The sequence below is a fragment of the Rutidosis leptorrhynchoides genome, chromosome 7 (genome assembly GCF_046630445.1).
Source record: "Rutidosis leptorrhynchoides isolate AG116_Rl617_1_P2 chromosome 7, CSIRO_AGI_Rlap_v1, whole genome shotgun sequence".
NCBI lineage: Eukaryota > Viridiplantae > Streptophyta > Magnoliopsida > Asterales > Asteraceae > Rutidosis > Rutidosis leptorrhynchoides.
Genome location: NC_092339.1, coordinates 41,303,925 through 41,321,992, shown reverse-complemented (window position 1 = coordinate 41,321,992; position 18,068 = coordinate 41,303,925). Strand labels below are relative to the sequence as shown.

At 34.1% G+C, this 18,068-nt stretch overlaps 1 non-coding gene across 1 annotated transcript; it reads right to left on the bottom strand.

The window, feature by feature from the left end:
* Positions 1-16,171: 16,171 nt before the first annotated feature.
* LOC139860741 (small nucleolar RNA R71) lies at positions 16,172-16,278 on the bottom strand. The gene has a single exon (XR_011763364.1). It is a non-coding gene; the product is annotated as a small nucleolar RNA R71 (small nucleolar RNA).
* Between the last annotated feature and the right edge of the window lie 1,790 nt (positions 16,279-18,068).

The window sequence follows — 18,068 nt, the reverse complement described above, 5'->3', positions numbered from 1 at the left end:
TTCAGTTGGGGTAATTTCTATAACATCATTGGAATTCTCGTCGGAATCCGATTCATCGGAGAATTGGTAATCCTCCCAATATTTTGCTTCCTTGGCGGAAACACCATTGACCATAATTAACCTTGGTCGGTTGGTTGAGGATTTTCTTTTACTTAACCGTTTTATTATTTCCCCCACCGGTTCTATTTCTTCATCCGGTTCCGATTCTTCTTCCGGTTCTGATGCTTCTTCCGGTTCCGACTCTTCTTCCGGTTCCGACTCGGGAACTTGTGAATCAGTCCACGAATCATTCCAATTTACATTTGACTCTTCATTATTATTAGGTGAGTCAATGGGACTTGTTCTAGAGGTAGACATCTATCACATAATATCAAACGCGTTAAGATATTAATATATCACATAATATTCACATGTTAAAAATATATAGTTTCCAACAAAATTTGTTAAGCAATCATTTTTCAAGTAAACACGGTCGAAGTCCAGACTCACTAATGCATCCTAAAAAACTCGATAAGACACACTAATGCAAAATTCTGGTTCTCTAAGACCAACGCTCGGATACCAACTGAAATGTCCCGTTCTTATTGATTAAAAACGTTCTATATTAATTGATTTCATTGCGAGGTTTTGACCTCTATATGAGACGTTTTTCAAAGACTGCATTCATTTTTAAAACAAACCATAACCTTTATTTCATAGATAAAGGTTTTAAAAAGCTTTACGTAGATTATCAAATAATGATAATCTAAAATATCTTGTTTACACACGACCATTACATAATGGTTTACAATACAAATATGTTACAACAAAATAAGTTTCTTGAATGCAGTTTTTACACAATATCATACAAGCATGGACTCCAAATCTCGTCCTTATTTAAGTATGCGACAGCGGAAGCTCTTAATAATCACCTGAGAATAAACATGCTTAAAACGTCAACAAAAATGTTGGTGAGTTATAGGTTTAACCTATATATATCAAATCATAATAATAGACCACAAGATTTCATATTTCAATACACATCCCATACATAGAGATAAAAATCATTCATATGGTGAACACCTGGTAACCGACATTAACAAGATGCATATATAAGAATATCCCCATCATTCCGGGACACCCTTCGGATATGATATAAATTTTGAAGTACTAAAGCATCCGGTACTTTAGATGGGGTTTGTTAGGCCCAATAGATCTATCTTTAGGATTCGCGTCAATTAGGGTGTCTGTTCCCTAATTCTTAGATTACCAGACTTAATAAAAAGGGGCATATTCGATTTCGATAATTCAACCATAGAATGTAGTTTCACGTACTTGTGTCTATTTTGTAAATCATTTATAAAACCTGCATGTATTCTCATCCCAAAAATATTAGATTTTAAAAGTGGGACTATAACTCACTTTCACAGATTTTTACTTCGTCGAGAAGTAAGACTTGGCAACTGTTGATTCACGAACCTATAACAATATATACATGTATATTAAAGTATGTTCAAAATATATTTACAACACTTTTAATATATTTTGATGTTTTAAGTTTATTAAGTCAGCTGTCCTCGTTAGTAACCTACAACTAGTTGTCCACAGTTAGATGTACAGAAATAAATCGATAAATATTATCTTGAATCAATCCACGACCCAGTGTATACGTATCTCAGTATTGATCACAACTCAAACTATATATATTTTGGAATCAACCTCAACCCTGTATAGCTAACTCCAACATTCACATATAGAGTGTCTATGGTTGTTCCGAAATATATATAGATGTGTCGACATGATAGGTCGAAACATTGTATACATGTATATGGTATCTCAAGATTACATAATATACAATACAAGTTGATTAAGTTATGGTTGGAATAGATTTGTTACCAATTTTCACGTAGCTAAAATGAGAAAAATTATCCAATCTTGTTTTACCCATAACTTCTTCATTTTAAATCCGTTTTGAGTGAATCAAATTGCTATGGTTTCATATTGAACTCTATTTTATGAATCTAAACAGAAAAAGTATAGGTTTATTGTCAGAAAAATAAGTTACAAGTCGTTTTTGTAAAGGTAGTCATTTCAGTCGAAAGAACGACGTCTAGATGACCATTTTAGAAAACATACTTCCACTTTGAGTTTAACCATAATTTTTGGATATAGTTTCATGTTCATAATAAAAATCATTTTCTCAGAATAACAACTTTTAAATCAAAGTTTATCATAGTTTTTAATTAACTAACCCAAAACAGCCCGCGGTGTTACTACGACGGCGTAAATCCGGTTTTACGGTGTTTTTCGTGTTTCCAGGTTTTAAATCATTAAGTTAGCATATAATATAGATATAGAACATGTGTTTAGTTGATTTTAAAAGTCAAGTTAGAAGGATTAACTTTTGTTTGAGAACAAGTTTAGAATTAACTAAACTATGTTCTAGTGATTACAAGTTTAAACCTTCGAATAAGATAGCTTTATATGTAAGAATCGAATGATGTTATGAACATCATTACTACCTTAAGTTCCTTGGATAAACCTACTGGAAAAGAAAAAAAATGGATCTAGCTTCAACGGATCCTTGGATGGCTCGAAGTTCTTGAAGCAGAATCATGACACGAAAACAAGTTCAAGTAAGATCATCACTTGAAATATGATTGTTATAGTTATAGAAATTGAACCAAAGTTTGAATATGATTATTACCTTGTATTAGAATGATAACCTACTGTAAGAAACAAAGATTTCTTGAGGTTGGATGATCACCTTACAAGATTGAAAGTGAGCTAGCAAACTTGAAAGTATTCTTGATTTTATGTAACTAGAACTTGTAGAATTTATGAAGAACACTTAGAACTTGAAGATAGAACTTGAGAGAGATCAATTAGATGAAGAAAATTGAAGAATGAAAGTGTTTGTAGGTGTTTTTGGTCGTTGGTGTATGGATTAAATATAAAGGATATGTAATTTTGTTTTCATGTAAATAAGTCATGAATGATTACTCATATTTTTGTAATTTTATGAGATATTGCATGCTAGTTGCCAAATGATGGTTCCCACATATGTTAGGTGACTCACATGGGCTGCTAAGAGCTGATCATTGGAGTGTATATACCAATAGTACATACATCTAAAAGCTGTGTATTGTACGAGTACGAATACGGGTGCATACGAGGATGAAACTGAACGAGGATGTAATTGTAAGCATTTTTGTTAAGTAGAAGTATTTTGATAAGTGTATTGAAGTCTTTCAAAAGTGTATAAATACATATTAAAACACTACATGTATATACATTTTAACTGAGTCGTTAAGTCATCGTTAGTCGTTACATGTAAGTGTTGTTTTGAAACCTTTAGGTTAACGATCTTGTTAAATGTTGTTAACCCAATGTTTATAATATCAAATGAGATTTTAAATTATTATATTATCATGATATTATCATGTATGAATATCTCTTAATATGATATATATACATTAAATGTCTTTACAACAATAATCGTTACGTATATGTCTCGTTTAAAAATCATTAAGTTAGTAGTCTTGTTTTTACATATGTAGTTCATTGTTAATATACTTAATGATATGTTTACTTATAATAGTATCATGTTAACTATATATATATCCATATATATGTCATCATATAGTTTTTACAAGTTTTAACGTTCGTGAATCACCGGTCAACTTGGGTAGTCAATTGTCTATATGAAACATATTTCAATTAATCAAGTCTTAACAAGTTTGATTGCTTAACATGTTGGAAACATTTAATCATGTAAATATCAATCTTAATTAGTATATATAAACATGGAAAAGTTCGGGTCACTACAGTATAGAAATCACTGATGTACAAAGTGTGAAGAATAAAGAAGTGATTCTAGTATTTCAAGACGATATTGCTTGAGGACAAGCAACGCTCAAGTGTGGGAATATTTGATAATGCTAAAAACGAACATATATTTCATAGCATTATTCCTCAAGAAAGACAAGCTTTTAGTTGCAATTGTTCTATTTACAAGTGATATTCGTTTAAATAATAAAAGGTGAAGACAAAAGACAGATTCGACGAATTGAAGACGCAAACGACCAAAAAGCTCAAAAGTACAAAATACAATCCAAGAGGTTCCAATTATTGATAAGAAACGTCTCGAAATTACAAGAGTACAAGATTCAAAACGCAAAGTACAAGATATTAAATTGTACGCAAGGACGTTCGAAAATCCGGAACCGGGACCAGAGTCAACTCTCAACGCTCGACGCAACGGACTAAAAATTATAAGTCAACTATGCACATAAATATAATATAATATTTAAATAATTCTTATAATTATTTAATATATTATATTTATTTATAAAACCGTCGGCAGAAGAAAACAACCAAATATGAGCCTCCCCAGCTGGCCATGCGATCGCATGGCCTGGAAGGCATAAATCCATGCGATCGCATGAGCCCCAGTTCCAGCCCACATGCCTATAAAAATCGAGCTTTGGTGCACCACAAAATCCATCTATCTTTCTCTTCTCCATTCATACGTAATATTTATATTTATAATTTATATTTTAATTATAATTCTAATAATAAGGGTATGTTAGCGAATGTTGTAAGGGTGTAAGTCGAAATTCTGTCCGTGTAACGCTACGCTATTTTTAATCATTGTAAGTTATGTTCAATCTTTTTAATTTAATGTCTCGTAGCTAAGTTATTATTATGCTTATTTAAAACGAAGTAATCATGATGTTGGGCTAATTACTAAAATTGGGTAATTGGGCTTTGTACCATAATTGGGGTTTGGACAAAAGAACGAAACTTGTGGAAATTAGACTATGGGCTATTAATGGGCTTTATATTTGTTTAACTAAATGATAGTTTGTTAATGTTAATATAAAGATTTACAATTGGGCGTCCCTATAAATAACCATATACACTCAATCGGACACGATGGGCGGGATATTTATATGTACGAATAATCGTTCATTTAACCGGACACGGGAATGGATTAATAGCCACTAGAATTATTAAAACAGGGGTGAAATTATGTACAAGGACACTTGGCATAATTGTTAACAAAGTATTAAAACCTTGGGTTACACTCAGTCGACATCCTGGTGTAATTATTAAACAAAGTATTAAAATCTTGTTACAGTTTAAGTCCCCAATTAGTTGGAATATTTAACTTCGGGTATAAGGATAATTTGACGAGGACACTCGCACTTTATATTTATGACTGATGGACTGTTATGGACAAAAACCAGACGGACATATTAAATAATCCAGGACAAAGGACAATTAACCCAGGGGCATAAAACTAAAATCAACACGTCAAACATCATGATTACGGAAGTTTAAATAAGCATAATTCTTTTATTTCATATTTAATTTCCTTTATTTTATATTTAATTGCACTTCTAATTATCGCATTTTTATTGTTATTATATTTAATTGCACTTTTAATTATCGTACTTTTTAATTATCGCAAGTTTATTTTATCGCACTTTTATTATTCGCAATTTCATTATCGTTATTTACTTTACGCTTTAATTTAAGTCTTGTATTTATTTTTAATATTTTACATTTGGTTTTAACTGCGACTAAAGTTTTAAAATCGACAAACCGGTCAGTAAAAGGTAAAAACCCCCCCTTTATAATAATAATATTACTTATATATATATTTGTATTTTTATAAAAGTAAACTAATATAGCGTTAAGCTTTGTTTAAAGATTTCCCTGTGGAACGAACCGGATTTACTAAAAACTACACTACTGTACGATTAGGTACACTGCCTATAAGTGTTGTAGCAAGGTTTAAGTATATCTATTCTTAAATAATATTTCCTGCTAAAATTAATAGCTATTTTATATACACCTCGCGAAACATCAATACCCCATTCGTTTTAATACACGCAAACCAACGTGTCCTAAACTTAAATAACACACGTCCGTTAAAAGGCTAGCGCTCTAGCTCGGACGAAGATGTCAAGCCCTATGGATCCATATACTGTTATTTGCGCCCACCAGTCCACATCCTATGTACTGGCAGTTACTAGTTACCAAAGCTAAGGGATTTTCGGTTTAAACTCAATGTAGAATTAAGTATGTACTTGTATCCATTGAGTTTAAAATAAATTGCATGTATTCTCAGCCCAAAAATATAGATTGCAAAAGCAATTAAAAAGGGAGCAATGAAACTCACCTTAGCAGCACATAAAGTTGTTCATCGTAATGTGACCGAAACTCGAAATATCAAATAATCGTAGATCTCAACCTAGAGAACATATGTTGGTCAATAAATGTCTATCAAGCTAGGTCAAGTCATAGTGTATCACAATCCTTATGCTCGAGACTGACATACAAAAGTTATCCGTAGTCGTTTCAAAAAGTTAATTTTGACAATAGTTCAACAAAACGAGACGTACCTTATATAAGGATTCATTTACTCGGTTGTTAATATTTAAAAATCCACTTTTTCAATCTCGTAAACAAGTTGTTTAAATCTTAATTGCAGATTTAAAAGCAATTTCAATTAACGTCAATCATAATTCAGTTGATCATATCTTTTAATCTGTTCATCGAAACTATTCGATATCTAAATGAAAAGTCATTGATTTTTTGCCAGCTTTCCAAAAACATGTATATCATATACCAATTACCAGTAATATATGTATTTAATTTGTGATTCATTATAAACTGTTTAGTGATGAATTTTAGCATACAAGCATGTATAAATATATATACTCGAGCACTAGACATGGATACATAATTAATATATAAAAGATAAAATATGAGTGCTTACGTATCAGTATTGTGATTCAATATTGTAGAAAAGTACGTAGACGTAACGGAGATGATAAACACTAGGTTTGATTCACAAATATACCCCTGAACATTACCCATAACCTCCTTGGCAATAACCCATAATTTCCTTAGCTCTATCCCGCTTGAAAACCATTTTGAAAGTGACACGCTTATAACCTCGTCGTAGTATTTTATGTTTAATACTAATTAATAATATTAATAATAATAAGATTAATAATAATATTAATCTTAATAATAATAATAATAATAATAATAATAATAATAATAATAATAATAATAATAATAATAATAATAATAATAATAATAATAATATAAATTTAAATATAAATATGGAAAGCAGAGAGATAGATATGAATTGAATTCGATCACTGGCTTCGCGTTTTATACTATCTGACTTATCCCAGCCCACCATGTGATCGCATGGTTTTTGGGCATCAAGGCCATGCGATCGCATGGCCCTCTGATCCAGCTCACATTGTTTTAACTTTTTGTTTGTCGACATAATTTAATAATATTATATATAATATATACACTTTAAATTAATTAATTATATATTATATTTTATTCCCGTGCGTAGTGGACTTGTAACTTTTGCTTCGATAAGTCGTACGTCGTCACTCGACTTATGTCCCAGTTCCAATTTTTTGAATGTCCTTTCGTACATTTAGAAAACTTGCATTTTACGTTTCGTGTCACGTACATTTGTCAAAATATAGCCTTAAATTATCCATAAACTATATCGCTCAAAGTGTATCTTAAACTTTCGAGTGTTTTGGTCATTTACTTATATAAATTATCACCTCGTTATATATACATATACTTATATATATAATAGTATCCTTTTTACTCAAAACGTTTTATAATTAAATTAATCTCAAATTTATTATATCATATCACGTTTTTATTTTAAAACTTAACTAAGTAGTTCATTTATGTACTGGCGTTTATTACTTCTTTATGTACTATATGACATATCTAAATTTCAATCGAATCCATAAGAGAGCGTAACAATCGTTTCCTTAATTAATTTGAAATCAAATATATCTAATATATATATATAAACACGTTTTAAAATACATTTTGCAAGTTATTCATATATCTAATTCTAACAGTTAATATTCCTTATTATTGTATGTGTCCAAATTACGTTATTTAAACAAACACTTTACCATTAATTTCGAATACCGTTAAACATGAATGATTTCCCAAATCAACGTGGACCTCACAACAGAGACCCTTAATAATATCATAATCCTTAAGGGACTCAATAAATATCTTTTCCTTCAATCGTTTGGCATAATCTTTTAACTTCGTAGTTAAATATATAAATCAGATAATCAAACCAATAAGTTTAATGCACAGTATCATATACTCCACACTTTGTTACGTTTTCAAATTATAGTAGGTATCTATTTACATATAATTTTTTGCGAATCGTTGAGAATAATCGAAGGGTAATTGAATAGTTCAAGAATTTTGAGATTCAACTTTACAGACTTTGCATATCGTGTCGGAAACGTTAAAGATTAAGTTTAAATTTGGTCAGAAATTTCCGGTCATCACACCCCCGGAACCAACTCAATGCGAAACTCAACTTGTCTTTCCGCCGGAACACCCGGTAATTCATCCGGAAAAACGTCTTCGAATTCATTAACCACCGGAATTTCACGAATGGATGGTGGCTCTTCAAGAGTATCAACTACATGAGCAAGAAAAGCCATACCACCACTATTAAGAAAACGAAGCGCCCGTACAATAGTGCATAATGGCACAAGTCTTCTCTGTTTCTCACCATGAATAATTAGTTCTCCCCCACTTGGGGTCTTTACACGAATAGAATTTTCATGGCATGCAATATCAGCTCTATAACGATCGAGCCAATTAATACCAACGACGATATCAAATTCACCCAGGGTCATCGGGATAAGATCAATTTTAAACGTTTCGGAACCAAACATAATATCACAATCATTACAAACATCAACCCCTAGCACTGTCTTACCATCTGCTATTTCAACTTTTACGGGATGACTTAACTTAGCTAGTGGTTTATCAAGCTTAGACACAAATCGCGGAGACACAAACGTTAAATTAGCACCGCTATCAAATAGTATCCTTGTCGGATTATAGTTAACCATGAAAGTACCTGAGACAACTTCATTGGATTGCTTGGCTTCATCATTCGTCATCAAATAATTTCATCCTCTAGCCGTACCCGCTGCATTCTCTAACTGTTTAACATGATCGGTGTTCAAATCGGGACACTTCGTCCTTCGATGCCCCTCCTTTTGACAATTGTAATAAGTAAGTTTGCTCGGCGCCTTGGTGCAATCATGAGCCATGTGCCCCTTTTGATTACAATTAAAACACGTGGGCCCGTAACTCAGAGTACCACCCTTCTTCACGCTATTTACACTTTCGAAACCTTTCTTATACTTTTTGTTTGAAAAGTTCGAATGACTTGAACCTTCAAGATTTCTCTTAGAAAAAGAGAAATCACTTCTTTTTAGAACTTCCGGTTCAAAACCCCGAGCCAACTCATACAACTCTTCAAAAGACTTAGCCATTCCCCGACTAATCTTACGTTTCAACTCATCGCTCAAAGTGCGATATAAATCTAGCATCAACATTCGGTCATCACCAACATACTCCGGACAAAAACGAGTCTTTGACAAGAATGTAGACTTGAGAGTAACCAAGTCCATAGAACCTTGTCGCAAATCGCGCAACTCATCCCGGATTGTGTTTAGATCAGATTGAGTTCGATATTCAACAAAGAACTCCTTTTTAAACTCCTCCCATTTCAAGCTCATACATTGCTCTTCCCTATATAATTGAATTTTATCATCCCACCACAACTTCGCCTCTTCTCGCAACATGCTAGAACCGTACCTCGTTTTCTTCTCAGGAGGACATTCCGCGGTACGGAAGGCCCCCTCGATGTCGGAAATCCAACATGTGCTCTTCAACGAATCTCTTATTCCATTAAACATAGGAGGTTGAGCATCCTTGAAATTCTTGTAATGGAAGTCTTGCCTTCCATGTCCACCGTTACCATCACCCCCTTCACCACGAGGATAAATATTTCTAGCCTCTAATGCCTCTTCGATCGCGGCATTCATTCACTCATTGATTAAATCGGTTACTTGCCCATCAACCGAGTGCTGAAAAACCTTTCAGACGTCCTCAAGAAATTCCACTTTTTGCTTTTTAAAGATGGCCTTAACTTTGGCCGTAAACTCGGCGTCCTCGCTCGTACCTCCGTCATTGTTTTCGGGTCCGTTTCTCGTCTTCATACTATAAAACGGAAATAGGTTAAACAATAATACGAAGGACAAGACACAATATACACATATACACCTTACCGCCCTATCTTACTCAATAATCGTCGTACATTGCTTGTTTGATATGATTTGAGCCCGTAACAATGGTAGCTAGTCATTGCTATGCGAGCACGTCGCATTAACTCGCTAGTACAACGTCTATCTCGCTTGATAATTGCAAGCACCATACAAAACAATTATAAAGAAGTTAGTTCACCTAAACCTAGGCACTAACCAATCCCGGTCCGACCCGTCTTCTACAAGTCCTGCATAAAGCGCATACACAATAATTTCTAAGTCTAGGCACCTATCTCAAGTCGCCTAAATCCCTTAGACCATGCTCTGATACCACTTGTAACGACCCAACCCTCATTTTGACAAAAACACGACAAAAAAAATCGGAGTCAGTGTATCTGGACGGCGTCCAGTTATCTGGACGGCGTCTGGTAATGAAGACCAGAACGTCGTCCAAGAATCTTGGACGGCGTCCAAATGTACTGCAAAATTCTGTTACCGGGGTCCAACTTACGCGAGCGGAAAACCCACTTCCCGACAATTTTAAACGAAACGCTTTTCACAACATGTTAACATAAGTAAAACTAAGGGATTTCCACCATCAAATCAAGTTTTACATCACCGGGCCCACAACGGCCCGTCTTACAAGTTTCGTTCAAAAATACAAGTTTTGATCGTAAGAGTCTAAATTCCAAACGACACCTAGAGCATGGTATTTGGGGTTAAACTACCCAAATCTTGGTCAAACTTCAAAAAGCTAACTTTCAAGAGCGTCCCCTATCCAAAATAAGCGGGAGGCCCCTAATCCAAACGAACACCCTTACCCTTGTCCACGCCGGTACCTAAAAAGAGTAAAAAACGAGAGGGTAAGCAAAGCTTAGTGAGTGCAACAATTATACATACACATATATAACCCATCTATTTTCCAACACACCCACCAAATACCTCATACGAATTTATAACTCAAATAGCATGCCATCAAACTCATAATGCTTACAACTCGTACAATATCATAACACCTCATTAGCATATTCTCAACACAATACATATAGCATGCTAAACAATAATCAACAACTTAATATGGTTAACCATAACACTATGGTGCTACCGGCTCGTGGTTTACACCATACGTGATGCTATGACGCTATCGGCTCTTTGGTTCACGTCACTACGCATTTGAGTCAAACTCCTTTATAGTGCTACCGGCTCGTGGTTCACGCCTCATTTTATAGTGCTACCGGCTCGTGGTTCACGCCTCATTTTATAGTGCTACCGGCATGCCTCATTTTATAGCGCTACCGGCTCGTGGTTCACACTTCATTTTATAGTGCTACCGGCTCGTGGTTCACACTTGATGCTACCGGCTCGTGGTTCACATCATGATACTCGTCACATACATGCTATGGTACTACCGGCTCGTGGTTCATACCATAACATTTACAAATAAATACGTCATATACATATACGCATAATTATTCCACTCACTTTAACGCCTTTGGTGAGATAATCAAGCTCGCAACCTTCAACGCGACGTACCTATTACATTATGCGTATAATCAATCATACAATCAAGTTGGTCAACCAACTTACTTATCAACCTTGTGTCATTTGACTCACGGTGCAAATGTGACCCATTTGCACCCTTAACTCCAACATTAGGTCAACTCTGCCCAAAACCCTAGCACTAGCCAATTTCGGTCTTAATATACCTTTTAACACAAGATCATCGCATTTTCACACCCATTAACCAACTTAGGTTATCAAAGACTCCTTTGACCCATTTCAAGGTTAACACACCCATTTGGGTTACCACCATACCCAAATAACACCTACTTACTCAATATTTAGGTGTGCCAGTAATTAACTAACCAATTTAGACTCTTAAACACATTTATCATTTCAAAACCCTAGGTTAGTCATCTTTGAGTCCTCATGACCCAAACTTACCCAAAATCCCCTAAATCTCTAACAAATGGGTTTTATGTTCATCACTAACCCAAACCCTAACCCTTAAACAAATTCAAAGTAAGGAAGTCAAGATTTGTACTTACCACCACAATCAAAATGTAGCTAGGGAGTAGATGAACAACTTTAAAACTCGTACTTTGACCCGAATCAACCTTCTTCCTCCTTGATTTGAGCTCTCTCACTCTAGAACTCTCCTCTCTCTATAGAATTTAAGTGTAAAGGTGAAGGTGGTTGAAAGTGGAGTTATGACTCACTCCAAACTGATCTAGTGACCTTAAACTCGTCCACATGTGAAAATACCAAAATACCCCTTTCAAATATCTAAAAAAAACAGCTAACCCGCCAGTTCATCTAGACGGCGTACAGAATACTGGACGGCTTCCAGCCCTTCAAACTTGGACGGCGTCCCAACCATCTGAGAAAACAGGATCTTACAGGACCATTCAGAAGTATGTTGGGACATATCTTCCAAAAGCTGATACGACTGATTTGGTGTCTTGTAAAGAAACGTGGAAGAGTCTAAGATACCCCGTGTACGCTAATCAATGCCTTGATAGAAAATCTGAACAATCGGACCAACCTCTAACCCGTGTTGAGGATAGTCACGCAGCATCTTCTTCAATCTGTTCCATGCATTGTGTAAAGACTCATCGAATTTCTGAGCAAACGAATTTATCTCAGCTTTCAATCTTGCAACCGTAACCGGAGGAAAATATCGTGTAAAGACTCATCGAATTTCTGAGCACGTCATTGAATGCTATAACTGAACTAGTTTTATGAGCCCGTGCGTTGCACGACAGTTGAATAAAACATTAAAAATTGTTGATTATTTATTATTTTATGAGTGCGCGCGTTGCACGACAGTTGAATAAAACATTAAAAATATAATTGTTTTTTTAAAAATAAAAGATGTTAGCTCATATAGACAAAGATATCATTATAGATGATTTAGCATTGTAAGTATGCACTATTATCATAGGTTTATAACTCGTTAATTTTCAACATATTCTTATGTTCATAACTACCTTTATCTTATCCGTTAATTGTTGAACTTAGAGTCGTGCGTTACACGGACGTTCAAAATAATTAAAAGAGTTCAATGGTTCACCCCTTTGTACTTGTGCATTGGGATGAGGTGAAAAGGTCTTAAGTTCGAGTCCGTCATCTAAAAAATATCCGTGGAATTTATTTCCTGAAAGTCGAATTGTACCGGGAAAGGTTTTATTGATCCTTATGCAGGACCCAGGTCCGACCGCCTGCCCTCAGGATGGTTTAAGGTTCGGATCTGTGATGCTCTGTACAAAATTAACGTGTACAGATCATCAACAACAGGTCCATTACAAGGTTACAACACTATATGCTGTTTTAAAACAACTTTGCATTCCAAGAACGATAACATTTTACAAAAGATAGCGTGTTTCTACGAATAAAAAGCATTAACATAAGTACGTGACACAAAGGTCATTACAAAGCTATTGTTCAAATGTAACTTAAGTTATGAATGCAAACTAAAAGTTTCGTAATTGAGACATCTCTAAGAAATGCAGCAGAAGCCTAACACCGAGAGTCTAATATAGTGGAAGCAACATACGTCTAAGCACCTGAGAAATAACATGCTCCAAAAGTCAACACAAATGTTGGTGAGTTATAGTTTAATTTTAACAGTAATGTAATGTAGGCCACGAGATTTCGTATTCAAAACAGTATGAAAAGTATATGCCTGACCGTGGGCACTTGGTAACTAACTTAACGTAAATATCACCCCCTAAAAGTACACTTGGCGAGTGCGTATGTTTTCGAAGTATTAAACACCCGTTAAATGCTAGCGCGACTAGCTCGAGTGGGGATGTCAAACACTATGGATCTGTATCTAAGATTCGCGTTCACCAGTTCAAAAACCAATGACTAAACGTTACCGAGCTAAGGGGAAAGTTTATGCCGTTATATCACCCACACATATATAAAGTTTAAGTGCTCGTGCCTAGTAAGTAAAACATAAAAAGCGCATGTATTCTTGATAATGCTAAAAACGAACATATATTTCATAGCATTATCCTTCAAGAAATACAAGCTTTTGGTTGCAATTGTTCTATTTACAAGTGATATTCGTTTAAATAATAAAAGGTGAAGACAAAAGACAGATTCAACGATTTGAAGACGCAAACGACCAAAAACCTAAAAAGTACAAAGTACAATCAAAGTGGTTCAAATTATTGATGAGAAACGTCTAAAAATTACAAGAGTACGAGCCGCAAAACGCAAAGTACAAGATATTAAATAGTACGAAAGGACGTTCGAAAATCCGGAACCGGGACCAGAGTCAACTCTCAACACGCGACGCAACGGACTAAAAATTACAAGTCAACTATGCACATGAATATAATATAATATATAATTAATTCTTAAAATTATATATATATATTAAAACCGTCGGCAAACTAAAAAACAAAGGATTGTGAGCTGGACAGAGGGGCCATGCGATCGCATGGCTTCTGTGCTATATCCCCATGCGATCGCATGGTGAACAGTAATTCGAATTTAGACTATAAAAAGTCGGGTTCTGATCGAGCAAAAACACATCTTTTTCTAATCTCTCTCACGATATATATATATATATATATATATATATATATATATATATATATATATATATATATATATATATATATATATATATATATATATATTTTATAATTTTAATTTTAATTTAAGATTAATAATAATAAGGTTATGTTAGCGAACGTTGTAAGTGTGTAAGTCAAAATTCTGTCCGTGTAACGCTACGCTATTAATACTCATTGTAAGTTATGTTCAACCTTTTTAAATTAATGTCTCGTAGCTAAGTTATTATTATGCTTATTTAAATGCTTTAGAATTTTGCGACGCCGTTTTAAGATTTTAGTACTTTTTAAGTTATTGCCGTTTTGGATATAGAATTCCTTTTAAGCTTTAATATCTTTAGACGTAAGTTTTAATTTTTAGTTTTTAGACTTTTAAGTTTCGACGCTGCATTTTATTATTTTTCGACTGTCTGTTTTTCGACCTTTTATTTTTCGACGTTTTTCAACGCGCTCTTTTTCTTTCTTATTTCTCGACGCTCTAGTTTTTAGGACATAGAATTTTCTATTTCTTCTCTAAAATTTCAAAACGAAAAATTATTTTAAGCGGTTAAATTGATAGACATCCAAAATTTTCTGGTTTGTAGTAATAGTTGGATTTGTTAGTAGCGAGTTGTGGGCTTCCGATTTAAAGGGTCTTGGCTTCCTGCTGCATCTATTGGCTATTCGAAACGTGGGCAAAATCAGAAAAGTCTATTAATTTGATAACTTATATAATTTTTTTCTTTTATAACTAATATGATATTCAGTGAATGCACCGAGCAAAACGTTCACCACCTTTCATACGTTCACCACCTGTAACCAGATCAAGACATCTAGCCAACATTGTCGCCGTTGATTTTTCTTTAGAATCGTCAACTAGTCGACCAAGTACTCCAATTCAATTTTCCGATAATCCATTTTTTGAACCCGACCTCATAATTGAGAATCCGGAGGATATTCAAGGACAATTCAGAGATCCTGAACCACTAATCATTCCTCCTGAACTACAAATCACTCATCCAGAGATTGTCTAGGAAGAAACCATTAAATCAGAATCCTCTAGCGATTCAGATACAATAAACTCAATCATAGAAAATCTGGAACCTCTAAGTATGGAAGACCGAATGAGAGCTAAACGCACTGGCCAAGGTCACGCAATTACTCAACCAGACATTAATGCACCAGATTATGAGATCAAAGGACAAATCCTACACATGGTAACTAATCAATGCCAATTTGGTGGTGCACCGAAGGAAGATCCAAACGAACATCTTCGAACCTTTAATAGGATCTGTACTCTATTCAAAATCAGAGAAGTTGAGGATGAACAGATCTATCTCATGTTATTTCCCTGGACTTTAAAGGGAGAAGCCAAAGATTGGTTAGAATCGTTACCTGAAGGGGCGATTGATACATGGGACGTTTTAGTTATAAAAATTTCTTAAACAATTCTTTCCGGCATCTAAAGCCGTGAGACTTCAAGGAGAAATTGTTACTTTCACACAAAAGCCAAATGAAACTCTTATTGAGGCATGGACAAGATTTGGAAAGTTGTTGAGAGGATGTCCGCAACATGGTTTATGAAATGTCCCGTTCTTATTGATTAAAAACGTTCCATATTAATTGATTTCGTTGCGAGGTTTTGACCTCTATATTAGAAGTTTTTCAAAGACTGCATTCATTTTTAAACAAACCATAACCTTTATTTCATCAATAAAGGTTTAAAAAGCTTTACGTAGATTATCAAATAATGATAATCTAAAATATTCTGTTTACACACGACCATTACGTAATGGTTTACAATACAAATATGTTACAACAAAATAAGTTTCTTGAATGCAGTTTTTACACAATATCATACAAGCATGGACTCCAAATCTTGTCCTTATTTAAGTATGCGACAGCGGAAGCTCTTAATAATCACCTGAGAATAAACATGCTTAAAACGTCAACAAAAATGTTGGTGAGTTATAGGTTTAACCTATATATTTCAAATCGTAACAATAGACCACAAGATTTCATATTTCAATACACATCCCATACATAGAGATAAAAATCATTCATAAGGTGAACACCTGGTAACCGACAATAACAAGATGCATATATAAGAATATCCCCATCATTCCGGGACACCCTTCGGATATGATATAAATTTCGAAGTACTAAAGCATCCGGTACTTTGGATGGGGTTTGTTAGGCCCAATAGATCTATCTTTAGGATTCGCGTCAATTAGGGTGTCTGTTCCCTAATTCTTAGATTACCAGACTTAATAAAAAGGGGCATATTCGATTTCGATAATTCAACCATAGAATGTAGTTTCACGTACTTGTGTCTATTTTGTAAATCATTTATAAAACCTGCATGTATTCTCATCCCAAAAATATTAGATTTTAAAAGTGGGACTATAACTCACTTTCACAGATTTTTACTTCGTCGGGAAGTAAGACTTGGCCACTGGTTGATTCACGAACCTATAACAATATATACATATATATCAAAGTATGTTCAAAATATATTTACAACACTTTTAATATATTTTGATGTTTTAAGTTTATTAAGTCAGCTGTCCTCGTTAGTAACCTACAACTAGTTGTCCACAGTTAGATGTACAGAAATAAATCGATAAATATTATCTTGAATCAATCCACGACCCAGTGTATACGTATCTCAGTATTGATCACAACTCAAACTATATATATTTTGGAATCAACCTCAACCCTGTATAGCTAACTCCAACATTCACATATAGAGTGTCTATGGTTGTTCCGAAATATATATAGATGTGTCGACATGATAGGTCGAAACATTGTATACGTGTCTATGGTATCTCAAGATTACATAATATATAATACAAGTTGATTAAGTTATGGTTGGAATAGATTTGTTACCAATTTTCACGTAGCTAAAATGAGAAAAATTATCCAATCTTGTTTTACCCATAACTTCTTCATTTTAAATCCGTTTTGAGTGAATCAAATTGCTATGGTTTCATATTGAACTCTATTTTATGAATCTAAACAAAAAAAGTATAGGTTTCTAGTCGGAAAAATAAGTTACAAGTCGTTTTTGTAAAGGTAGTCATTTCAGTCGAAAGAACGACGTCTAGATGACCATTTTAGAAAACATACTTCCACTTTGAGTTTAACCATAATTTTTGGATATAGTTTCATGTTCATAATAAAAATCATTTTCTCAGAATAACAACTTTTAAATCAAAGTTTATCATAGTTTTTAATTAACTAACCCAAAACAGCCCGCGGTGTTACTACGACGGCGTAAATCCGGTTTTACGGTGTTTTTCGTGTTTCCAGGTTTTAAATCATTAAGTTAGCATATCATATAGATATAGAACATGTGTTTAGTTGATTT